At 37.6% G+C, this 27032-nt stretch overlaps 1 protein-coding gene across 5 annotated transcripts in view; it reads left to right on the top strand.

Annotated features, from left to right (window-relative positions):
• The window catches only part of EPS8 (EGFR pathway substrate 8, signaling adaptor), a 175711-nt gene that overhangs the window by 58303 nt on the left and 90376 nt on the right, over positions 1-27032 (top strand). The window contains exon 3 of one of the 5 annotated variants that reach the window (XM_081821295.1): positions 2976-3065. The exons of 2 other annotated variants lie outside the window; for them this stretch is intronic. The gene's annotated coding sequence lies outside the window, so the exon portion shown is untranslated. Of the gene's footprint in view, positions 1-2975; positions 3066-20314; positions 20832-27032 lie in introns of those variants that run through there. 2 more of the 5 variants (XM_081821299.1, XM_081821297.1) reach the window with 2 other exon arrangements.

The raw sequence follows: 27032 nt of genomic DNA, 5'->3' as shown, positions 1-27032 counted from the left end.
AAATTTAGATATTTAAAGCCACCTGCTGTTTCTTAGGAAATTTTGACATTTGCATGTATTCTGAGAAATACTACAGTTATCCGTGAAAGGCTGTTAGTGTGAAGTGGTGGGAGAGCCCCAGGCCCCCACCTTCATGCCCAGTCCTGGTTACCTGACTTCCCTGTGTCAGTTTGCCTGTTTTTAAAATGGGAATGATGGGCCTATTGACGCTGCTTACCTTCCAGATTACATGTTGTGAGAATAAATTGAGATCATGGATATGTGAAGTGTCTTATTAAGAAAAATGTAAGGTGGAGGTGTTAATACTGTGAACTGTCAGTGAGTTAAATGGGAATTAACAGTTACATGCAGAGAATCTGTAAGTATGAAATTTTTGGATGTAACTGTAGCCTAGCTAGTGGAATGGTAGGAAGACCGCACCATCTTATATACTATTTCTGGGAGAACTGGCGAGCACAAAAGAAGAGGGGAAAGTAAGAGGAGGAAGAAGTGGGAGAGGAAAGAAAGCCAAACCAATTAGATGGCTCTGAAAGTATTGGCATTTTTAGAACTAAAAATTTACTTATGAGGATGTATTTGGAGGAATTATTAATCTGTGGATTATGAAAAATGTATTTTCTATTGAAACCCTGTTACATCGGGATGCCTGGGTGGCTCAGTTGGTTAAGCATCTGCCTTCGGCTCAGGTCATGATCCCAGGGTCCTGGGATTGAGTCCCACATCGGGTTCCCTGCTCAACGGGGAGCCTGCTTCTCCCTCTCCCTCTGCCTGCCGCACTGCCTACTTGTGCTCTCTCTGACAAATAAATAAATAAAATCTTAAAAAAAAAAAGAAAACCTGTTATATCTTTTCAATACTTTTATATTCAGTATTTTACTTTCTTGCTGTGGGAAAAACATCTAATTCTGATTTTTCTCTTCCCTGGAGTTTCAGCCATTCATCTGGATGCCTTAGTGTATGAGGCCTGAGTCAAACTGAATGGGCATTTGTTCTCACTCCATCAGTTTTTGTTTGTTTCATTTGTCTTCTTAACTTCCTTTATTTCTCTTGTTTTTCTTCAGCTCACCCAGCACATGTCCCCTCTTACCTCTTTTTGGGCTTAGGTTTTTACACGTAACCTTTTTTTCTGGGTCTCCCAAATTGTACCCTGAGGCTTTTCAAAGGTGCTTAGCAAATGTGATTACTGTATTTCTTTCTAGTAACTATGTTTTGAGAGTAATTTATTTATATCTTGGGAGAGAAAGATAGTAGTAGATCGGTAAAATGGTAGTAAGACTCCTGTTTCCTGCACTGTCTTCAGGTATTATGGATTCGAGCGTGGTGGTCATGACTCTGTAGCTAGATGATTTGGTCATCTTTGGTCAGACGTTGCTGCTATCTCTTTGTCTTAGTCCAGAAGAAAATGTATTTTTCTCACACAATGGACTTACTCAGTTCTTTGTGGAGTGACTGAGGGGGCGGTGTTCAAGGTCCTTCCCAGTGATCAGGGACCTGTCTTTTAATCTCCAATGCCAGCTCAATAGTTTTAATTCTGCTGCTACTTTCACCTCTAATTTATTGTTTGGCTCAGTCATCTAGCAACTACTTTTGTGTTCTCTTAGTACAACTGCAAGGCATATTCTTTTGTATTTTTGTTTCTTACTTAGTAAACAAGTGGCATATTTAGTTCCACTTATAAGTCATTTCTTCGGTTTCCCAAAAAAAGTAATTGACCAGTCTATAGAAACATAACTGTAGAGGGCTTTTACCAGTTGCTTTTCTTTTTAGATGGTGGGTGTAGGCTGTAGGAGAAAGCCTGTTCACAGTCTTCACCATCTAACATTTGTAAAATTCTGGGCATGTATCCTCTTGAGCCTCAGACTTCATGGTTGTAAAATGGATATAGTGTTACTGACACCGTTGAATTGTTAGGATTTAAGGAGGTAGCCTACAGAAGGTGTCCAGTATGGCGGTGCTTGGGTAGCTCAGTTGGTGAAGTCTCCGACTCTTGATTTTGGCTCAGGTCATGATCTCAGGGTCGTGAGATTGAGCCCCGCATCTGGCTTTGTGCTCAGCGGGGAGTCTGATTGAAATTCTCTCTCTCCCTCTCCCTCTGCTCCCCCCATGCTCTCTCTATGTCTCTCTTTCTAAAATAAACAAACAAACAAACAAACAAACGTAAAAAGGAAAGAAAGAAAAGAAAGTGCCCAGGGTGGTATGGAGCACAAATATGTGCTTAGGTAATTATTGTCATTGTTGATTTATCCTCTTCCCTCAATCTGTTGTTATCACTGTCATTATTATGAGATTAAGCCCAAAGGGAGTTATGTATAGGTGAGCTTGTAACAGAACGCAGCATTGATAAATAAGGTCTCTTGTTGAAGTTGTGTGTAGTTGTGGATTCCCTGATACACTCATCATCTTCGTTAACATGAGAAAGTCCCAGCTTAGAGATAGGTCAACATGTCTGACTGAAGTTACTGAGATGGGTTAATTGGTCACTATTGAGCTGTTTTTGAGAATAGTGTTAGAGTTTTCTGAAATGCACAGTTTATCTTCGGATTTAATTGTTCTCGGAAGTAGGCAGTTATTTAAACTGTTTATCTTTGCAAAAACAACACACAAAAAAGTATTAAGCACTTAAAACATTTACCTTTTAAGTGTGTATTTTTGTTTTATGGATATGATGAAAAAAATTCTACAAAATCAGATTTTATTTTATATTTTTAAAGATTTTATTTATTTGAGAGAGAGAGCACAGAGGGAGAGGGAGAAGCAGACTCCCTGCTGAGGAGGGAGCCTGATGGGGGACTCCATCCCAGGATCTTGAGATCATGATCTGAGCTGAAGGCAGACGCTTAACCAACCAAAATCAGATTTTAAGGAACAGAAATATATAGTGATTAATCATTCAGCTTCCTTTTGTCTTCAAATTGGCACACTTTATTTTGTCTTGCTGATGCTTACATAGAATGCAATGAAATCTTTTTATGCAGGAATACTAGAAAAAAGATGTTTCTATTTGGAAAATACTCTAGCTCTTTGAATCGTTAGTGTGAAGTTCGCATGAGGTGAAGAAGACCTGAGTGAGTGAAACATTTAAAATGGTGAAAAGCTTATCTTAAAGTTTTATATTCTGAATTTAACCCTTAAAATATTTTGAAAAGAGAATAAATATTTCCAAGAGGACAAAGGTTCTGTTTAGGGGATTTGATTAAATCAGTGAAAAACTTGGATAACAGTTGCCCAGAACATTTTGATTATTTTATCCAAAAAGGATTTATTTCCAGATGATATGAAGACAGGCCTTTAAGATACTATAAGATATATTGTTGACTGAACTTTCTGCCTGAGATGCATTTCTGAAATGAGTAACTGGAATACTGAAATGTCATATGGAAGCTTGTCATTTGTGAATCCATTTTTTAAAACAATACTTAACATCTAGTAGATCTTTTGTACTATTAAAGATTTTCTTAAAAAAAAGATTTTCTTATTTACATGTAGATAAGGAGGCATGCGGTTTGTCTCTTTTTATTTATTTTTTATTTTTTTTAAAGATTTTATTTATTTATTTGAGACAGAATGAGAGAGAGCACATGAGAGGGGGGAGGGTCAGAGGGAGAAGCAGACTCCCTGCCGAGCAGGGAGCCCGATGCGGGACTCGATCCAGGGACTCCAGGATCATGACCTGAGCCGAAGGCAGTCGCTCAACCAACTGAGCCACCCAGGCGCCCGGTTTGTCTCTTTTTAGTTAAATGGGAAGTGTAATATTTTCTGAGGGGGGTGACGGAAAAGAGGAGCGTGCTGTATTATAACTTGACAATATGGTTACCATGGGGAATTTATTGTGGAACCAAAAAGATATAAAGTTTTGATGGCCAACAGTCAGAGAGCAACTAAGACTGATAGAGATTTATAGAATGCCTGATTGTCCAGTTTGTAATTCTCCTTAGTAACCCAGGAAGCAAATGTAAAGAAGATTGAGTAGTGGTTGACCACAATAAAGATAAAGTCCCTACCCTCAAAAACTTCGTAGTTTCATTGACAAAACAGAATGTTCTGTCTTAAAGCCTCTGAGTTTCTAAGCTCCCTGTAGACATGAACAGCCTAGTTCCGATTTATCTTACGGAATCCGTGTTTTTCAGATCCTCTCCAAGTACCTAGCTCAGTGTTTGGAACCTAGCTCAGTGTTTGGAATATATATTGGTTAAATTAAACTGGCAGTATGGAATCAAGTGCTAGAGGGAAAGGCTGTGCTTTTATTCTTAAGAGTAGCCAACAGCACACGAAGTAGCTCACCTACAGAGGAATTACACTGGGCTTCTCTTTAGAAACCATGTAGGCACGAGGAGAATATGAAGTGAAATATTTATAGTTATGGGGAAAACCAAACCTCCAACCACCAACCTAGAATTCTGTATCCCCAAAATGACCCTTCAGAAATGAAGGAGACATAAAGACTTTCTGAGACAAAACAAGGACAATACCGCACTGGGAATTCGTCACCAGTACACTTGCCTTGAAAGAAATGTTAAAAGAAAGATGATTTGTAAATATTCCAGTCCATGGCTTGTCTTTTTATTTTTTTAATTGCGTTTTTTAGCATATTTTTATTGGCTAAATATTTTGCCCCCAAAGCTTGATACCAAAATATATTGTGCTTTAACTGTTTCTGGAAATTGTATCTTTGAAATGACTGTTTTCAGTAAAGCTTATTTGAAATCTTAGATATGGCATGAGTAGGCAGAGGGAGGAATCAGGTTACGTAGGACCAATGACACAGACTGCTGACACCACCGTAAGTTTTGGAACAAAAATGGCCTGTAAAAGTTGTCCTGCATTGGACTGGAATGGCCAACTGTCTATACCCCCATCTTGATCACTCATTGGTTGTGGGCCCCCCTGGGAAGGGCGTGACCTTGGGCATGGTAGCTTGCTGCCCCTGAGGCAGTCCCTCAAAAGGCTGATTGCTCAAGGCTGTCTGTTGACTGTGCTGCCAGCAGCTGGGGCAACAAATCATTCCTTTTTTTTTTTTTTTTAAAGATTTTATTTATTTATTCGAGAGAGAGCGAGCGAGAGAGAGCAAGTGAGAGAGCGGGAGTGAGAGATGAGAGAGAGCATGAGCAGGAGGAGGGGCAGAGTGAGAAGCGAACTTCCCGCCAAGCAGGGAGCCCGATGCAACTCGGGGCTCCATCCCAGCACCCTGGGACAATGACCTGAGCCGAAGGCAGACGCTTAACAGACTGAGCCACCCAGGCGCCCCAACAAGTCATTCCTTGAAGGGGTATCTGAGTGACATATCTCCAGGTTCACCTCAAATCTATAAGCCTGGGACCCATTTTATTTGTGGTAAGAGGCCCTATAAATACGGGGCAGAGGACTCTTAACAAATCTGCGTATGTGGACAAACCTGAGTTCCCTTACAAGAAGAGCCACCTGCAAAGCAAAGGGCTCAAAAGCAGAGCTTAGGGGAACAGTTAAAGGAACTGGGTACAAAAAAAAAAAAATAAACATATAAAGTCTTAGATTTATAAGGTTCTTTTGTATTCAAGTCACAAAGCAATATGCTCTCCTCAGGTAGATATGATGCTGTTAAGAGAAATGCCTGACCTTTCAAGTTCAATTAATGACTCAGCACCCTGGAGAATGTTCCTGATTATTGTTGTGTTTTTTGTAACATCCTCTGTGGTTCTTTGCCTGAGGAACAGATTACCTTTCCATGTATTAGTCAATATTATTAAAAGGGCCACTTGCTGTCATTTATTTAAGCTTCATCTCTTGGATGAAGATATCCAAACATGTTATTAGTTTGGCACAAGACACTGTATAAATTATATACGTATGTACACCCCCAAGTCGCTCCCTGGTTTGAAAATGGAATCTACGAATTGGCTTCTGTGTCTTTTTTTTTAAGAGTTATTGGGCGCCTGGGTGGCTCAGATGGTTAAGCATCTGCCTTCGGCTCAGGTCATGATCCCGGGGTCCTGGGATCGAGTCCCACATCGGGCTCCCGGCTCAGCGGGGAGCCTGCTTCTCCCTCTGACCCTCTCCCCTCTCATGCTGTTTCTCTCTCGCTCGCTCTCTAAAAAATAAATAAAATCTTTAAAAAAAAAAAAAAGTTATTACCATGGGGATGAATAGTCTGCTTAGTTCTATGGTTGGCATGATTCTTCCAAATTAGGTCACCTGTGTTTTCTTACTACCAGTTGCCCACACTTTAGGCAACAGTTAAATTTTCCATCACTAAAAAGCATGTAGTTAGAATACAAAACTAGTGATTTAGTAGAATTAGCTACATCAATGCTTTTAGTCTGTTGATTATTTCCTTTCATGCTAACTAGCAGGAGTTTACTCATTTCACAGTTTTAAACTTTCCCATTGAAATCAGAACTGGTGGGGAATTATTATCCTGTACTGCAGTTGTAAACTTTTCATCATTTGTTGAAAGCATTATTTGGGGGGAGAGAAGAAAACTGACAGAAATGTCATGATAAAGGGAACTAGGCTTATCCATTCTTAATTTTACTGGGGCAACATTACATATTTTTTGCTTTACTGTATTTACATAACCTGTGGCAGTGGATCTCCTGTCGTGAAGTTAAACCTGTAGGTTTCTACAGCCCATTAAAAGAAATGTTAAGGTGTTTCAGTTAGGTTTAAAATATAACCCAGGAATGAGGAGGGGTGAATACAAGCAGAACAGTGAATCAGTGACTTGGGGGTAGTGATTTGTTGATTTGGAGATAGATACATGTGTACACACACACAACACACACACTCACACACACACGCACACACACACTCACACGCACACACACACACTCACACACACACACTCTCTCTCTCTCTCTCTCACACACACACTCTGTTTTGCCAAATGGCCAAACTGGATATAATGAGAATTTCCTACTTGGGGTCAGTGCTCCTATAGCAAACCCAGCTCTGTACAGCCTTAGGTGTTTAGAAGTTAAATCAGCCAGGAAACCAGTGAGAACCCCAGATGCCACAGGCCTTGTGAGATTTAAACAGTAAAACTAGTTACTTGTGTGTAATTCAGATTTAACTATACAAATTATAAGATTTCCCGAGTGGAATGATGACTTAAGAGAGCTAGTAAATTTCAAACCCTGAGAAAAATAGCACTTACTGAATTACAGTCTTTCTTATCTGTTTAATAATTTAAATCTGAGGAGTCATATATGCAACAAAGTTTAAATTAGCTCTGGTTATGATATGTCCTCTCTAAACCATAACTCTCAGTAATCAAAATGGTTTTCCATTTAATTAGTTTGAATTGAAGAGCTTTTTCTCTTTTTCTTTTACTTCCACGTCATTAATAAAATTATAGTCATTTCTGCTTCTAGGACGACTATAGGATTTCATTTATACCTAATGTAGTACACACTACATAATAGGCACTCAGTAAATCTTTATTAATTTATTCATTCTTTTAGGAGGCAAGGAGAGGCGGAATAATTAATCACCAACTTACATTAAGTAAATGGAAAGATAAAGCTTTTCATTGTCCCTTCAAAACCTGCCTCTTATTGCCATTTCACTGCTTGGAGGAATGCCTACTGTATCACTAATGTGTCCAGCAAGAAAGCATCCTGTGTGTGTGTGTGTGTGTATGTATATACATACATATGCATTTCTCTTCACTCACTGCTGTCACTCCACAGACAAACAGGCTTTTGACAAAACCTGGCACTTCCCTCCTGACTGTTTTCATAAATCCACCTGGCATATACCACTGTAGAACTTTCGTTCTAGTTCTTTTCCTGGACCTTCGCATATATTTGAATTCTACTGAGCCAGTGCTGCCTTCTCCAGGTGATTTGTTTTTAAGATGTTTTTTCCTGCCAACCACAGGGACTGAATTTTATATCCCATAGGAGAATATGAAATTCTCAGTCCCTTCCCCAAACCCATCACTCTGTCATCCTGGACAATAAGGATCCCTCTTGTTTCTTGCTGTTTTTCTGCTTGTATTCTTTTTCAACTTGTCTTTCATGTGAAAGAAACAATCTTTCTTGCTTTATCAGGCTCTTTAATTTTTGTGGTGGAATTATCTTCAGATATTAAACTCCCCACAAAGCCTTTCTATCCTTACTGGAAAAGAAGTGGCAATTTGCTTACTGAAACCTTTCTTTTTATTCAGTTTTCATGACTGACTGACTCCTCACTGGCTATCAGATTAAAGTCTTCTGACCTTTCATTTATACATAAGTATGATTTAATTAGATTTATGCTGTGTTCAATGTTTATACATATACCTGTGTTACTTGTATGCTTTTAGTATGTGTATGTAGATCTGTAATACAGATAAACCTAAAGGGCAAACTCTATTTAGTATGTGTATCTATATCTCTAATACAACCTAAAGGGAAAATTCTGTATTTTTTATGAACCAGTCAGCCTACTGATGGGTTTGGGGCAGGCTGCCCCAAAATATACTGCCTTGGCATATTGATCATTGTGAATTAAAGTCACTTAAGAAATAGCCCATACGAGAAGGACACTGACTCTCTTCTCTCCCTCTGAAAGCAGGAAATAAATTCCCCATGTGAAGGGTATCCTCCCTGCACCTGGAGGGTAAAAAGCATCCTTATTGCCAAAGAGAGGGAATTCAAGTCTGAGAGGGCTGTATAAACAAACCTTGTTACTACTTCTTTACTAATTTCCTACCCCAAGCCCAAACCCCTTTGTCTTTTCACTTCCTCACAAGTACATTCTTTCTTTGTCTAAAACATATAAAAGCTGCCTGTTTCTGGTTACTTCTTTGAAGCTCTTATTTCTAAGAGCTTCCATACATATGGATTTATTTTGTTATTCTCCTGTTAATCTGTTTTATGTCAATTTAATTATTAGACCAGCCAAAGAACCTGGAAGGGGACAAAGGAAGAGTTTTCCTTTCCCCTTCAATACTACATGAGACGAACTTCCAACAAATGTTTAAGACACTGTTGACAGAGCTTAGGAATTTTTAAAATTCATATTTTCCCCTTCATTTGTATTTTTTTTTTTCCCTCACCCATCTCTCTGTTCTTTGGTGGTGATCAGGGCTGTTGTAGTGAGATTTCTACAGGTCTGATGTCCAAGGTCAGTACTGAGTAGTGGTTGAGGCACCGTATGACTGAGAGTCACTAGTGTAACCCCATTGTATAATTTTTGATAAGGTAACAGGGCGCCTGGGTGGCTCAGTTGGTTAAGCGATTGCCTTCGGCTCAGGTCATGATCATGGAGTCCTGGGATCGAGTCCCGCATTGGGCTCTCTGCTCGGCAGGGAATCTGCTTCTCCCTCTCCCACTCCCCCTCTCATGTGCTCTCTCTCTCTCTCATTCTTTCTCTCTCAAATAAATAAAATCTTTAAAAAAAAATTTTTTTTTTTGATAAGGTAACAAAAGTAAAAGAATTAAGAATAATGCAAGTGAAAATGCTATGTAACTATAGAATGTGTGCGTACACACACTCTCTGGGAAGGATTTCAGTCCTTGCAAAGTTAGTGGTAGAGATGAAGCATGTTGCTGCTATAATTACTGACAGTCCCCGTAAATGAATACAAATTGGTTTAGAGATCTAGCAGGCAAGTAGAAGATCTGCTGGCGTATCTTAATTTATTGGCATGGATCCCTAGGCTAGTGGTATCCTAATTGAGTGCAGAATACTGTTTGTTCTTGAAGTAAACAAAGTATTTTTCATGTTCCCTAACAGGATACCTAGGTGATCTTTTGTTTCGATACTGAATTTTATTTCATTGTTAAATGAATCAAAATGATACAAACTGAACTGAAGATTCATTATTTTAATGCATCTTACGCTATTTTAATTTTGGGGGGGAAACCTTGAGGATTGAGAGGTTTTAACAAGAAAGCAGTATCTATTACTCGCAGATACTGAGTTGTCTGTAAACGAGCCCCTTTACAAAATAGCAGCAATGCCAGGAGAATCTGTGTGGGAGTTATGCATATGTATGCGTCTTTCTAAAAGAACTGTGTAAAAATCTACTGAAAATCCATGTAAGCGACTATCTTAAATGTACTCACTATATCATAGCAGCCAAATTTTAAAATAGAATTATAGTTGATTTGAATTAATTTCTATATTTAAAGATAGAGAAAACTTTCAACAAAATTTACTAACAGTCAGAAAAGCTGTCTTGGGGGCGCCTGGGTGGCTCAGTCGTTAAGCATCTGCCTTTGGCTCAGGTCATGATCCCAGGGTCCTGGGATCGAGCCCCGCATCGGGCTCCCTGCTCAGCGGGAAGTCTGCTTCTCCCTCTTCCACTCCTCCTGCTTGTGTTCCCTCTCTCCTGTCTCTCTCTGTGTCAAATAAATAAATAAAATCTTTAAAAAAAAGAAAAGAAAAGCTGTCTTGTTCTTTCTGCATCTTAGTCTTCCCTATTGTTGAAGTCAGTTAATGGAGATTTTTGGGTGGTATTTGAAATACATCTTATATGTAAAGTGCACAGTTTATCCTGGGAATCTGAAACGTGGATTAGATTTTGACATCAAGTTCTGAAATTTCATAAGCCTTAGGGACTGACTGACTCATGGGTTATATTTTGATTTCTTATTAAGAAGCCAAAGAACTTTTCTGTTATGTGAATGAATACTGTAATACTCAAAGTCAGTAGGAAACAAAGAAAGAATGACAATAGGCATCCTTACATAAATGAAATGATGCTTTAATACTAGCATAGTCAACATATTGGTTATCTTAAAAACGGAATTCTGTGTTTACAGTAAAAATTAAGGTATGCCGTCTTTAAGATGGAAAAGGTGGCATTAGGTTAATGTGTAAAATGATCTTAACTTGGCAGTTACCCAACAGGCACTTTTGGTTTTGGACTAAATGTAACTAGAATAGGGGTGCCTGGGTGGTGCAGTTGGTTAAGTTTCTGACTCTTGATTTTGGCCTAGGTCTTGATCTCAGGGTCCTGAGATCGAGGAGTTGGGCTCTTCACTTGTCCTGCAGTCTGCCTGAGATTCTCTCTCTCCCTCTGCCCTACCCCCCGCCAAGGCATTCTCTCTCAAATAAATAAATAAATAAATAAATCTTTAAAAAATAAGTATAATTAGAATAATCTGGGCAGGTATATAGAAAGTGTTGCCAGATGTATCAGATTTAAAAAAGAAATACAAATGTGGTTCTTAATTTAGGGAATAATATCTGACATTATTGAGATTACCGAAAGACCTAACCTACTACCTTTTTTTTTTTTAAGATGCAGATATAGAATAGGTCTACATTATGTTTTTTAAGTTAGAACTTGACACTGACAACGTAAATGCAAGGTGTATGTTTATTTTGGTCTAGAGGATAAATGTTACGTATGTTTATGCCTTATACATACACAATAAAAAATCTATTCTGACAACTAACAGAATGAATCCTGTTGATCTAAAAGAAAAGAAAAGTGAAAAATCAGCAAGAAAAATTTGAAGTTATGGGCAAAGTGTTTTAATAAGGGATCACTGCTAAACTAAGAATTGTGTAAAAAAATTTCCTCTGTCAAATTGGGATAGATTTTTCAAGTGATATACATGCAGTTTTGGTGAGAGTGAAGGATAGCATCTGTGGAGTGTAGGGGTGGAAAAAGTTTACCTCAACCCTCTTAGGGTCTTTGGCTGGATCTGCAAATTAAACTGACAAATTAAACTTTGCCTTAAAATATTCAGTTTGCCCAAGTGCCATATTGTGGGGGTAGTATGTCCTGCACCATGTCATTCATTCCCCCATCGGAAACTTCGTCAAGAACTTTCTCAGTCTAGAAAATGATTTACTGGATTGTCCCTTAGCACATTGAACCAGTTTCTCTGTCCTGGATATTTCTATGGAGACAAAAGGAAAAAAAAAAAAAAGGTTAATGATTAGAACAAACCATAAACATGGTTTTTGAATCCAGAGGGCAGTTAGTCATGAAGAATATTTATAGATATTTGACTCAAAGCATCTTTAGATGGGTGAGGGCAGATGGTAGTAATCTGGCAGGTTTTCCTGGTTTGGGGTTTGAATGTCTCTGGTGATGCTATCAGGTGCTCTGGTGAACTTTCTGAGTGGTCCACAGAGCAACAGGCAGGAAGGTTGTCCACCATGAGCTGTTGTGGTGATTTCTCTGAGGACGATATCAAGTTGTCCAGCTTCAACTTGCTGGGCTTTGGGAAAGAGACACTTTTAATTTTTAGTGATTCCAAGTCAGCAGGGCAGGAGAAAAATTGGAAGCATTAGTTTGGAGAATTGTGGCTAGGTATTGGAGGAGACTAGAAGAAATCAGGATCTGGCACGTTCTAGGTAGATAACAAAACCTTAAAGACAGTGAAGAGGACTAGAATTTAATACCCATGCGGATGTACTCTAATTTTCCATTGAAACTTAATTTTTGTGTCTGTAGTCACCCCTGTTTAAATCAAAGATAGTTTAAGTAAGACCAATTTGTTTGCAAAATAAGTCTTGTTTCATTAACTTGGCCTGATTATATCAGTGCAGCAAGAAGAATGATTCACCATATATGCTTTTTAAAAGTCATCTTTGCTGGAACTTCTAATGAGGAATCTGAGATTGGACTTTTAAAAGCCTCTTGAGGCTAGGAGACCAAGCCAATGACTCCCTGTCAGATTTTGCCTGCAACACTTATAGATGTGGGTGGATTCCTCTATTCTTGAGGTCCCCCAAATATCTTGAGGTTCCTAGATTCTGCTAGTAAGTGACCTTCCTTACTTACCTATTAGGCAGAAATCCTATAAGCAAGCTACTAGTCAGTTTTTAGAAGGGGAGCTTTATAAGCATTGGCTCCTTAAAGCCAACCTTACTTCCTTAAAGCTGTCCAGTCATATCACATTCTGTGCATATCATTCTCAAATATGGCATTCCAGTCAAAGTCTTTCTAATATAACCAATGTTTACAATGGTGTCTTGTTATAGGGAGGAAAGACTTATTGAACGTATGCAAATAACTATATTGCCATGAAAATAAGAATACTCACTAAGAGTTTTCAAATTCTTAGTGGATTCAAAATCCTCAAATTCTAAGAGGAGAAGGTTTCCTTAAATCTGAAAAATATAGCATTAAAAAACAAAAGTGCTGCTTCAGACAAAAGTTAAAATCATCCACGTCAGTTCATTCATCCCTTATAATTAATTCTTATTCTGCTTGATCTTTGGTTACCAGGTTTACGGATCCATCAGTTTCTTCATTAGTTCTGGAAATTCTTACCCATTCCAGTGGCATAGTATTAAAGTTTTTCAAGTGATGCCATCCTGGAGCATTCTCATAGTAGATGACTGTAAACACTTTCAGGAAGGAATCAGAGCAGAACAGTAGCTCTGTGGATGACAGAAGACTTAGAAATAGTCATGGTTAAAATCTGATGAGAGTTCGTTTGATAGGAAAATTTAGTTATTTCTGCGGTATACAATAATTTAAGGTAATAACCAGACAAAGAGTGTATTGACAAGTTTCTGTGAACTTTGTACAACTTCTGGAATACCTATATTAATAAGATATATCCATAAACATATAACCGGTGAGTGTTTATCACACTTCTTATTTGGCATTCTTTCCCATGGAATTTACCATACCAAATAAACCTAATTATACTATCATCTCTCTTTTATAAGAGGAGAGACAAATTCTTTGAGATTTTCTGAGGGCCCTCTGGGAAACTTATCAATTTGATCTTGAAAAGACTTTGGGAATTTTGTCAAAAATACCAAAAGGTTTGGATTGTTGACCAAATAGGATCACAGGTGACTATAAAATAATACTTAATTATCTATTTAGCCAAAGTGAAAAAAGATTTTAAAGGCAAATACATTAGGTTACCTACTTGTGAACAAAATTTTTTTTTTTTTTTAAGATTTTATTTATTTGACAGAGAGAGAGACAGAGAGGGAACACAAGCAGGGGGAGTGGGAGAAGGAGAAGCAGGCTCCCCGCTGAGCAGGAACCTGATGCGGGGGGCTCAATCCCAGGACCCTGGAATCATGACCTGAGCCGAAGGCAGACGCTTAAAGACTGAGCCACCCAGGCACCCCAACAAAATTCTTTTAAAATGGAGAAAGCTTAGTTTTCTTAAGTAATCAGTGACCTGATAAAGACGACATGAAGCACAGGAAATTATTCTAAGACAACATCCAAGGTAGATTACTTAAAAGGTAAAAAAACCCCAGAGAAGTAGTGGTGTTTTTTTTAAGCTAACCGTTTATTAATTAACCACTTTTTTACACCATGCTGTGCTCTTTACATGCGTTATTCCATTCAGTGCCTCTGAAGAAGATACTATTATTTTCATTTCGTAGACAAGCCAACAGACTTAGTGGAGTCACTTGGCCGAAGTCAGACAGCTGTCAGCGCCCGCACTGGTCTTTGTACCCGTTTTGCACATGAACCTGAGTTGTTTACGGCTGTATTCTATGGCCTACATTAATGATTTGCTTCAGGTCATGTGACTAAATTGTAGAGCCTGGGGAAAAAGTTAAGCTTTTAGGTTTCGAATCCATGGCTCTTTTGACCATCACATTTCACATCTTGACATAAGTTTATTGAATCTGTTTCCCATAGCCCCATGTCCCGAATACAAAGGAATTAGATACTAGTGTTAGAATTGTCATTGAAAGGTCTTGAAACTGCACCCTAAACAAAGATTAAGAATTGGTTTGGAGGATCAATATTTTATTCACTGAAAATAAACTTGAAAGTAATCCTTAATATTTTGCCCAACCAGGCTAAACTTTCATTGTATTAACACTTCAGCCAAAGGCCATATCAGTATATATTCTTCTGCCTGTGCAAACTCTAGTCCAGTGATATTCAAAGAAGTTAAATTGCTTTTAAAGTGGCTATAGCCTCTGGCAATTTCGTATCAGTGTATCTGATATGATCACAGTATATGAAATACCGTGACATTCAGCTTCAGATCATGTTGAAGCTTTGCTATAATGGCTTCTCTTTCTGTGACTCCAGTTCTTTGTGCAGCTTGTCTGATTTAAGTGCCCTCTACCATCCCTACTTGTAACATTTGAGCTTCAAGGATCACTTGATGTGCAAATTTAATTGCAGGTTTTATTTTTGAAGGATGACCTAAGCTAAGTCATTCTAACAGCTATTTATACAGTTTTTTCTAAACTGCTACAATGAAACCATGCATTTCGTTCTGTCTGTTGTAATGCTTCCTGATTTAATTTTTCAAGGCGGCTTGCTCAAGGATATATATGACGATTCTTTGCAGTATTTCAGTAGGTATACGCTTTGAAATTAAACTTGGGCATTTCTGCTGATTTTTTGATAAAATAGTACCTTAGGAGCATTTGTAGTTCATGTTCTGTATTTGCTGATTTGCCCCCCTGCCTTTCTTCCTCTGTGACTTTATTCCCAGTGCTTTAGCACATGATTATAGTTTTTAGGTTAAGTCTCATTACCTAGCTAATGTGATAATTTCTTGACTGTATTACAGAGTTATGGTAAAAATACTCTGGAAAGGATTAGTAGTCTTAAATGAAATGCCTTTTTCTTTCCAAATGGCACTTAAAAATCCAGAAGCACGCCATGATTTTAATAAACTGAAGTAGTCCTATCATTTTTTTCTCTTTTTTTTAGAGTTTAACTTTTTGTGGAAAGCACAGGTCGTGGGGGATGATGTGTTTAAAAAATGGTGTTTTACAAGGAACATCCTGTCAGTTCTTTTGATAGGCATTCACTGAGCCAATTATGTGGAATGCTAGCACCTTCTGAATCAGGTGAAATGAGGAAGCTCTGAGTGAAATCTTAATAATGATAGGAAATACTGTCACTATATGCCAGAAGTTTCCATTTTTCCTGCCTCCCAGAAATTCTTTATACTTATTGCGCTTTAGCAGAGTTTATTTAAATCAGAATTTTTCAGCATAAATTGAAGGTTCTGTGAAAAGTGTTGTTTCAAGTTGACAGATGTTCTCATAAGCAGCTAATACTTTTTCCTCATTTATCATTAGATATTGTGATTATTAGCACCCGTCAATAGCTCAGCTGGTAGATATCATGACTATTCAGTGATTTCATTTTTCTGAAAAGTTACCATTTTATGTTGAAAAGTATAAAACTGCCATTTACTATGTTTTAGCCAAAATCTAATTAAGCAGATTTTCAGTTTTTAACTTTGAACTATGTAAATGTTCTAGAATAGACCTGAATGAGAACTTACAAATTTGTCTCATTGATCTCACATTTTTACAGGTAAGGAAATGGAGGCCGAGAGAGGTTAAGTTACTTGCCCAAGGTTACAGAGCTATTAAGTGGCAGACTTGGTGCATAAACACAAGTCTTCAGTTTCTTAGTGCTGAGATCTTTACACTTTACTACTTGTCTTTGGTTATAGGACACGAATAAAAATGAGAAATCATTTTTTTTCACCATTAATTTTTTTTCTTTTTGAATGTAATTGCCAAACAAGAATGTGACTTACCAGAACTGTATGGTGATTCCTAGGTTGAAAAATGACATTTAAAATCCATAACCAAATGAATTTGTGTGATTTTTCCCTGAGTATATACCTAAACTTTACCAGTTTAGGGTGAAACTACCATTTTACCTTATTTACCCTGTTACATAATTTTGCAGTTCATTTTTCTCAAATCAGTATTTTCCTAACTTACAAGAGACTCAAGCCATCTGTAGACTTGAAAATTTAATTATGCTACCACTCTTCTACATAACTTATATAAAGAATAAATATTGTTGGTCCTGCTGTTTGTATTTATTCATTCTGAGAAGTGTCCATCATATTTTTTGTTTGTTTGTTTGTTTTCCACCTTTAATCCAGATTCTGTGCCCAAACAGTGGCTCCAAAATGACAGTAACTCATTCAGTCTTTTTTCATAAGAACAAGTTGGTTCTTCGTCTCATTCACATGCCATGCATATTTGCTCTTTTGTATGCCTATATTAATAATTTTATATGATTCTCCCCAAATATGAATTATATTGCACTGCTACTTCATCTCTAGATAAGTTGTTAAAGCATTTGGTTGATCGTTCTACCCATATGAATCTAGCTAGCTTAACTTGTATGTAATTGAGATTTGACAATATGCAATTTAGAGTTTAGAAACTTCTTTTGGATTTTCTCAGATTAGTAACATATTAGTTTCTTTCTTCCATTAAAAAAGAGTTTTAAAGTCAGAAGGAGCAGAAGGGGTGGTTTACAGAAGACAAAGCAGATGGTGATTCTTAGGAGAGGAAGTAATGAATGACAGACGAGGAGCTGTGATTGAACTGAGGATGTACAGGAACTGAGAATGAAGGAACTGAGAATGAAGTTCTGCCATAATCCCAAAGTGAATGTATTGTGACATTGTTGATCCATTCTGCTTGCCTGCCGTAATAATGTATGTTAATGACTTCCTGTCATTGCCAATCCAGTGGTCTTACTTGATAGGTTTTGCTAAAGCTTATCTTGTCTGCCTCTGTCTTTGTGGTTACGAAGTGTGGAATGTAGGGCAAGGTTACCAGTAGAGAGCTGTGGGTGTACAATTTCCAGCTTCCTTCAGTAGTTAGAGGGAAACCTATGGCAACCAAATCTTCTGTGTTCCAAATATATTTCTCATGGCTACTTCTGGTAATCTGCCCTATGGTAGAAGGGTGAGACAATCAACAAATACCTGGGAGCCTTGCTTAGATTGGTCCCATGTATTTGGCATCCTGAGCATGCATATGAGTGAATGTGGTTTTAGTCCATGCAGTTTCTTATTAGTATTCTTTATAATGATTAGTTATATACCAGCCTGAACCAGATTAATCTTTTATAAAGCCATCATTAACATCTTTACTGATGGTTTAGAACCAAAAGGTATATCAAAATTCTGTTGCTTGGACCATGGGACAAATGTAAACAAGGCTCATGGGTGTTTTTTTATTTCCTCACCGTCCTAAGAGAGAGCATTTACCAGAAGTAGCCATAAGAAATACTTTTTTTTGGAACATGATAGATTTGGTTGCTGCACATTTTCCCATGACTATTGAAGGAAGATGGAAATTGCATACATACATCTCTACTGGTAACCTTGCTCTCCAGCTGGGAATTAAAGGTACCAGTAACTTATTATTAGGAAGATGACTGTCTTAGGAGTATAAATGGCCCATATCTAAGCAGTGACATTTTTGGCATTTAGCAGATCCACGGACCTAAGAGATGATATCTTTAAAAAGATGGGTCGGAATCGGTATACCCTGTAAGATCCCTTTTGGCTTTCAAGTTCAGCAAGACAATTGAAATGTTGTGTTGGAATTTTGTGATTATACTATTTATTTTGAAAAAGGCTTTCCCTTGTGCTACTGATCTCACCGAAGAGATATTAGCACTTTCTAGTGTTCTCCTCATTGGTTTCAAAACTTTATTATTTTTCTCTTCTCACTCCTTTAAAGTGCTGCCCCATATCCTGTCCTTTTTGTTTATGATGCTCTTCTGTTGCAGTCTGGGGTCCCCAGGATACAAACTCTGAGATGAAAATTAGTGTGCTGGAAGTTTCTTAGAAAGTGCTCTTTGGATCAACCCCTGTGGGAGGGAAGGGAGAAACCAGTAGTGGGCAGAAGAGAAGTTAGGCTACTGTACAGTCTTTTTTTTTTTTTTTTTTTAAGATTTTATTTATTTATTTGACAGAGAGAGCACGAGCGAGCACAAGCAGGGGGAGCAGCAGAGGGAGAGGGAGAAGCAGGCTCCCCGTTGAGCAGGGAGCCCAATGCAGGGCTCGATCCCAGGATCCCGGGATTATGACGTAAGCCGAAGGCAGAAACTTAACTGACTGAGCCAACCAGGCGCCCCTGTTGTGCAGTCTTAATGGAGATCTGACCCAATGGGGAGTTCTGAATACTGATGGCTGTTCACCATTGTCTCCAGTTGGGGAGAGAGGGCCAAGTCTTTATACTCCCCATGTCAACCAGTCTTTAGGTGTGGGCTGCCCTGGGAAGGGAGCAAGAGCTTGTGTGAGGAGAATCTTCAGCCAAGGTCGTTCTCAAGAGAGCTGATAGCTGAGGGCTGTTTGCTGGCAGCAGTACAGTAGGGGAATAAATCATTCAGTCCTGAAAGGGGATCTGGCTGGCACATCACAGTTTCCACTCCATCCTTTTTGCACGGGTGCTGGAGATGGTTCGCGATGGACTGGGGGGTGGGTCAGAATTTCCAGCAATGAGGAGTTGCAAGGGCAGAGTGGTCAGAAATAGTAGAGAGGGAAAGTTGGTGTGGAATAGATCCTACCATACAACTGAGTTCCTGCATTGACTATTGTTTTTCTAGGTATGTTTTTAAAATTCTGTGTATCTATACTAACGCTATTCTCTTTTTAAGTTATAGAAACTTGATGAGAACTCTGGGTGCTCTATGCAGAGAATGTGTATATCTTGCATATAAATTCTGTATGGTCTTTGTAAAACCTTTTTTTCAGTTATTCTTTATAGGCTTTTTTTTCTTCCTCCGTTTCTTAATAATAATGCTTTGTTTTTCTGTCTTCACATTACAAAATTAGTTGAGTGCTGTATTTTCTGTTTGGTATACTTGTTAATGGCGCAATCATAGGAAATCATTTTTTACATATTTTGTAATTTCTAAATTACAGGCTCATCTTCAGTGGGGATTGTTTTTCGGTTTTGGTTTGGTTTGGTTTTTCTAGCTTTTAGAGATCCCATGTGGACTTGTTTATGGAGTGTTACTCTAAAGTGGTTTCATGTTTGTTTCTTCCAGATACTCTAGGGATATCATAAGCGCAGAACCCAATTTTATCCTAATTTCTTAGCTTGACGATTCTCATACAAATTCAGACTTCAAAATTGTTGTGACACAGGCTTAGGGCTTTTAATTTCTGGTTGTAGCATTTCCTTTGCACTTTTATCCAGATTTCAGAGACAAGTTCCCTTGACGTTTATTAAGACAGTGGGTAGCTTTGTCCTGTTCTCCTCATCATTTTTTAATGTGATTGCAGCCTTTTGAAAATAGCTCTGGTTTTATGAAAGGACCTCCACACCAACTTTATACCTTGTGTGCCTGAGATCTCTTCTTCTGCCCTTACATGACCACCGGAGTACAGTTGGGTAGGTTATACCCCGTGTTGAGGAAAAGCAGGGCCAGAAATCTAGCCTAACTCTTCTCCTGAGAGAATACTTTCTTCTGAGCTCCTTATCCTTACTTGAGGGGGCATCTCCTTACCAATTTCAGTTATACTTAAGTGCTAAAGAGACATCCGTGATCCTTCCTGGAGGCCTTAACTGGCAGTATTTGCTTTTGTGCATACCGTTTTGGCCAGTGGTTCTAGCTTTGGTTTAGTACCAGGGGGTTTTCTTTTTTGTAAGTAAAGCTGTGTATTTATTTTAAAATTTTGTTATACTCTTTTTCATCTTTTCTGGGCATCTCTGGTGGAAGGTCTTCTTCATTAGCTCATTTAACCATATCGCTGTACCTGGAATTCCTGCAAGTTACTTATTAACCTCTATCCCTCAGATTCCACCTCTTTACAATGGGGATAATAATAGTGTCTGTGCGTATAATATTAGTTTAGAGCACATAGTAAGTTCTCAATTAGTGTTAGCCATTGTTATTTGCAACATTTAAAGTTTTATTCTATCACCTTAGGGAAGAGTTGGACATGTAGTAGTGGTTGTGTTTACTTACTTAACGAGAAGAGGAAGTCTTAGTTAACGCCCTAGAGAAACCAAAGGAGAAACTTTGTTCACTACAGTACAATGCTGAAACTGAAGCTTAGAGTCCCACCCTTTCTGTTGATATGCCGAAGGTCACTTGGCACCAAGAGGGAACTGAGAGGAATGTCCTCTCGGTATTGCCTGGAAGATCGCTTAGAGGAGTCTTGCCTGGATTGTGTGGGTAGGTAAGTTTGAGTTTGTGAATATTTACTTTGCTAAGGAGGGCTCTCAGAGGCATAATTATTACAGAGGATATTTGTAGACCTTGAAACATGCAGTTATACTTTTAGTCCCAGGTAGCCTTTTGACAATATTTTAAATTCCCATTTGGTATTCCAAGTGGATTCTGAACTTGTTGAAATTGGTACCTCAGGTTCCTCAGAGTTCTGAGTCCTGCCTCTTGGGGATTTAAAGGATTTCCTTCTCTTAGGTCATGTGTTTAAGAGAGTAATCCCCCCCTCCACCCCCCAGATTGTAGGTAAGAAGAAATCTGTTGACTAATAATAGTTGAGGAAGCACAGACATAATATATCAATGTTTCTTAAAGTTACTTTTAAATTATTCTGATATGCAAAATACTGTGATTATCCTATAAATATTAACTTCTTTGGATTGTTTATACGGTGTTAGTTGTACTATGAAAATTTGCTTATTAACCAAGTTCAGTTTTCTTAGGTTGTTATTGGCTTTGAGTCCACAGACTTAACACTGCCAAATTTCTGTGTAAACATTTTGCTTGGGACCTAAAATGTAGTGAATATGTGTATTTAAAGTTTTTTTTTTTTCCTTCCCCTAAACCCATGTATATTAATGGAACTTGTAAACATTTAAATAGTCAATTAATGGAAATTTTTAAGGAACAGCTCTTTCAAAAAATTTAATTATGTTATATTGTTTTATATTATAAAATTTGAGCTTAGTGAGAAATATATATAATTCTTATATAGAGATCTATTTTTGTAGCTCTTATAGATTTGTTACATTTAATTTTATTCAGGAGGAGTCATTTCCTTGTTCTGTTACTAGTGATTAAGTGCAAGGTTAAGACTTACACTATTTAAAAACAAGAGTTAATATTGTATCACAATAAACTAGATGGAGAACTAGAGTAAATAACTGGTTGCATCTCTGTTTTGGTGCTGGGAAATGTAATGCAATCTTGAATTCAGATGCCATGGTTATGCCTATAGTGCTCTTTTTTGAAGTACGTTCGTGGATATGTTGATTTTCCTCTAATGTGACTGTTATTATTAAGACTACACCATAAGGAACATTATCAATTTACACCAGAAACTTTAACTGCCCATACAAACATCATGTGCATAGATGTTTGGTAGTATACACAGGTGAGGTTCCTTGGGATGTTTATGGCTTGAGTTATTCTTAACCTTGTTGCAAAGCTTTGGTCAGCTTTAGAGGCCAAATTCTAAAGCAAGTGTCAGTGTTATGTTTAAGATAAATTTCATATATAGGGATGCCTCAGGGCTCAGTCGGTTAAGCGTCTGCCTTCGGCTCAGGTCATGATCTCAGGGTCCTGGGATTGAGACCTACATAGGGCTCCCTACTCAGCAGGGAGCCTGCTTCTCCCTCACGCTTTCTCTCTCTCTCTCTCTCACACACTCTCTCTCAAGTAAATAAATAAAACATTAAAAAAATTCATATATGCTCTGGGAATGGTACGTAAAGTATTTTGTCTTTTGACCTGTTCTCACCTTAAGGAGGATATCCCTGCATCTACTATACCTGGGGTGTTTTAAAAGTGGTTTCTGTTTTTCTACAGATAGGCTTGGAAACACTTTCTTCCGTTTAAGTAAATTACATATAAGAGAAAATGACTTTGGAGAGGATAAGATGTTTATACTCATTTTCTGTATAATTCTGAAATAAATTGTGTAGAGAAGTTTCCTTTCCAGTTTATTTTTCAGAGAAATCATGTTTCTTTAATTCATCAAGGTACTGCCTCGGAGTTTGAAGCAGACAAAAATTAGCTCATTATATTTTAGATTTTTAAGTAATAGTTTACTTGAATTGTATAAAATTTTTGTGCAGGTGATATAACAAAGTAGATTTTCCTTTTTTTTTTCTTTTTCTTTCTTTTTTTTTTTTTGTAAAGTAGATTTTCATATAGTCTTTTGATCATTTACCCTGTAGGATAGTTCTAATTTAATTAAACAATTATTCTTTAAAAATTCTTTTTTATTTTAGGGATGCCTGTGTGGCTCAGTCAGTTAAGTGTCCGACTCCTGATTTTGGCTCAGGTCCAGATCTCAGGGTCCTGAGATTGAACCCCTCCTTGGGCTCTGTGCTGAGCTTAGAACCTCCTTAAGATTTTCTCTCTCTCTCTCCTTCTGTCCCTCCCCAAATCCCTGTCTCAACTCTCAATCTCTCCCTCTCTAAAAAACAAAAAAAACAAAAAAACACCCAAACTTTTTTTTTTTAATTTTAGAGTTTAGGTTTGTATATGTATTTTTAATTTTTTCATGAAATATTTTGGATTTTTCAGCTATATGAAAATATATTTCTTATTTTAGTTAAAATTTGTGGCATTTCTCTCTTATGTATAGAATATATTAACTAGATTCAGAAGAAAAAAAGAAAAAAGTAGATTCAGGAATATGATTAGAAGAAACTTGTGGTAGTTTTAATGCTTAATATATTTTCTAAAATTTTAAAGCAATATGTGAAATACTGTCTCTTTGTATTTAGCGAGGTAGAATCTGATCTGAAATGGAGTGTGTGTTTCTTAAGCTTACCTGAGACCTTATATGAACATTTATCTAAGAAGGCTCTGCTTTGGGGAACATTGGTATACAGTTTCTTGAGGATTAAAAATACATTGTGTCAGACGTTTAGATGTAATTCAGAACCATATTATTTACCTTTCCTAATTATACAATCCTAATGATCAGATTTAAATATCTGATAATATTATTATTATTACTATTAGGTTGCCTTATATTCTTTTATTCCTTCATTGTTTCTAAAAATATACTTTCCTCTGATTTTGCAGGTAATTTCTTTTTATTCCACTATTTTATATAATTTGCCAGACCAAATGACACAGTTAGGATCCATTAAGTAGAGCTGTGAATATCAATCTTGGACACAAAGCTGGGGATTGTTGTTGGGGAAAGCCCTCCTGCCGCTCTAGCTTGGCATTCCAAAGACTCTGAATGAAGTCTCTTAACTTATTCAAAGCCTGGATTTGTGAAGGCCAGTTGGGCTCCCCTTTGCCCATTCATAACTGATGTTGTCCTCTTCTGGTTAAAATTTGTCAGTGGCTTTCCCATCAGATAAAATTCAAAGTCTGTTATATAACTTATTATTTGTAGTCATGTATCTTAATTTATGCCCTAAGCTTCTTGATCTTGATGCTTTATATATATATCTCACATTTCCTGCCTTTTTCTTTACTCCTGCAGCAATTAGAAAGTCTTTCCCTATAGTCAAAATTCACCTCATCCTATAGGTCTACTAATCACCCCCATTAAATTTTTCCTGGTTCCTTCTAACAACATTGAAAGTTTTTTTCCTGCAATTTCATAAGGTGCTTCATATTATATCTTGTGTTACAGTTATTTTTACATATGTTGTAATATATATTTTAAAGATTTTATTGAGACAGAGAGAGAGAGAGCATGAGGGGGAGGGAGAGAATCTCAAGCAGACTCCCTGCTGAGCGCGGAGCCTGATACGGGGCTTGATCTCCCAACCCTGAGATCACGACCTGAGCAGAAACCCAAGTATTGGACGCCTAACCAACTGCGCCACCCAAGGGCCCCAACACATGTCATAATATTTTACAACTCCTGTATAACACTGACTGATCCACTGAGTTAAGTCTCTTACTCTCTTACTGGGATGGGTAGAGTTGATTTCATCACATTTCTCCTGTTTTTCCTTGTAGCCAGTAGATGCTCATAAATATGTGGTGACTGAATAAATGGAATGACATGACTGTGAGTTACTGACTACCAGACATTTTACTGCTCTGTTGGAATGGACATGTGGGGACGGGATCAGTTAGGGAGCTAAACAGTTAGGCATGGCTGTCTGAATCTGAGCTGTCCCCAGAAGGGAAAGCTGAAGAGACATCAAAGATGCAGTTAAGAAATGTTTTCGATCATGTTTAATGACTCAATATGGATAAAGAACAACTTTTTCTAGATAAAGACTTTGGGCTGATAGGATATTGAAGAGTAACACAGGCTCTGTAGATCGTGACTACAGTTCTGAGTCAGAGAACATTTGTCATGAATTTGTAGTTTGGGAATGAATACGGTCAGTTCTGCTGTAATGCTTGTTTTGAAAATGGGAACTTATTCCTATGTTATTGGTACTAGGGAACGATTTGAGGATAATGTAAATTTCACATTTGTTATATGTGATTTTATCTGAGAAATAGGAGGTGAACACAGAAAGTGCCACCTGGTCGAACTGAGCCGCATAGGAATACACAAAATGCATGTGCACAGACCTCAGACATCTTCCAGCTACCCCACTTCATTGCACATTGTGAGCCACAAATGCCTATATCTTGTTTTATAATTTTCCCTCCACTTTCAGATAACCCTTTACCTTCCCATTCACAGTAACTCACAAGCTGTAACCCTTTGGACAGCCAATTCCACAGGCAAACTTCAGGTCTTTTTCAAGGTCAGGTACCATGTTTACTGTAGTTTTTATTGGTTTTCTAACTATTGAACATATGTAAAACTGTGTTGTGATCTCTGTTAGGTTCTTTTCTTTTTTATGAAGTGTCACTGACAAGAGTTTTTGAGTGTTGTGCTTGTAACCCCATTTTCTCCATAAGCCCTGTGATTTTTAATGATGTGATTTTTGCATAGCATCATGATCTTTAGGAATATGTATGTTGTGTTAGAACTGGCTGTACTAATTGTTAACATACAGAGTGTGAACTGATGGTTCTCTCTTTCTCTTTCCTTCATTTCCGCTTTTCCTCTTCCCTCTTTTTTGATGGTGAAAGGCACTAAACAGTCCCTGTAAGGAGGAACACAGTACAACAGAGCAAAATGCCAAAGGACTTTAAAAAAAATAAGGACATAAATTTACCAGTGGAAATAAATGGATAGCTTCAAAAGCAGGTAGAGACTAAGAAGTAAACATAAAAGGCCTGTGGGCTCTGGAGTGAAAATATATCTTACCTTTAAATAATAATAATTATGTTTAACATTTTTTGAGCCTTTACTGTGTGCTGGGCACTATGTGATAAGTGCTTGACATGGATTATGCCACGTAATCCTCATACAACCCTATAAAGTATGTCAATACTGTATTTTACAAATGAGGGAAATGAAACTTAGAAGGGTTAATTATCTTGCCCAAGGTAGATAACTCATAAATATAAATGGCAGAGCCAGTTCTAGAAGCAAGTCTGACTTCTGAGACTTCGATTTTAGTGGTTTGTCGGAGGACTTTATAGATGATAAATTAATAACTTCTGCATGTGTTATTTCCTCAACACTTAACTGTGTCTGACTGGCATCATAGGCTATTTCAACCCCTGTAATAAATGAAGACACAAAGGTACCCAGGCTAAGAAATGCACAGATTGTCAGAGGCAGAACAATAACAGAAATTAATTCTAATACCTAATTCAGGGTTTTTTTTCTGGGGCTAATACATAAAAAGGGAGAAAATTTTGACAATTAGCAATAAGGTGAGCTGAGCTGAGTAGGAGAAATGATTGTGTTGGAAACTGGAATAAAAGGGGGGTGAATTTATAACGTTATGTTAGAATTGGAAAGAGAGAGCCTAATGGAGAATGAACAATGGGGATCCTCTAACTCTGGGATACAGAGACCTCTAACTCTGGGATACAGAGACCTCTAACTCTGTGGTACAGGAAGCCCCATCAGATTCTCATAAAGGAACGAAAACTAGCACCAATTTCAATACAGGGTTATAGTATGAGAAATCTGAGGTCATGAGCATAAATTGGTTATACTATAAATCCTGATTAGTAGTATGCTCAGAAAAAAAAAAACAAAACACAAAACAGAGGAAAGAGAGAGGTGACACTAGAGGAAGTCTTCCAGAAGCTTTATTCTGCGTGGGGGAAGGAGGAGGGGAGGCTTTATTTGTACTTCTTTTATTGCATGTCCTGAATCACTTTTTCTTTAGGTGGCCAGTCACCTCATAGGGTTTTACATAAAAACAACTAAACAAGAGTTTAATTGATATTTGTTAAACAGAAACATTGATAAATAGTAGAGTAGTTCTTCAGTTGAGTGTTGATTAAAAGCTAAATATTATACAGGTAATAGGATAAATAAGGGTGGAATTGATGAGTACTTGTATTTAGAGCAGGGGATTAGCAAACACCAGCCAGTGGGCTGTTTTCTTTCTACAAGCCAAGAGTGATT

The sequence above is a fragment of the Leptonychotes weddellii genome, chromosome 5 (assembly GCF_054177405.1).
Source record: "Leptonychotes weddellii isolate Sample4059 chromosome 5, ASM5417740v2, whole genome shotgun sequence".
Taxonomy (NCBI): domain Eukaryota; kingdom Metazoa; phylum Chordata; class Mammalia; order Carnivora; family Phocidae; genus Leptonychotes; species Leptonychotes weddellii.
Note: the sequence above shows the minus strand (reverse complement) of the source record. Positions and strands in the feature narration are given on the sequence as shown.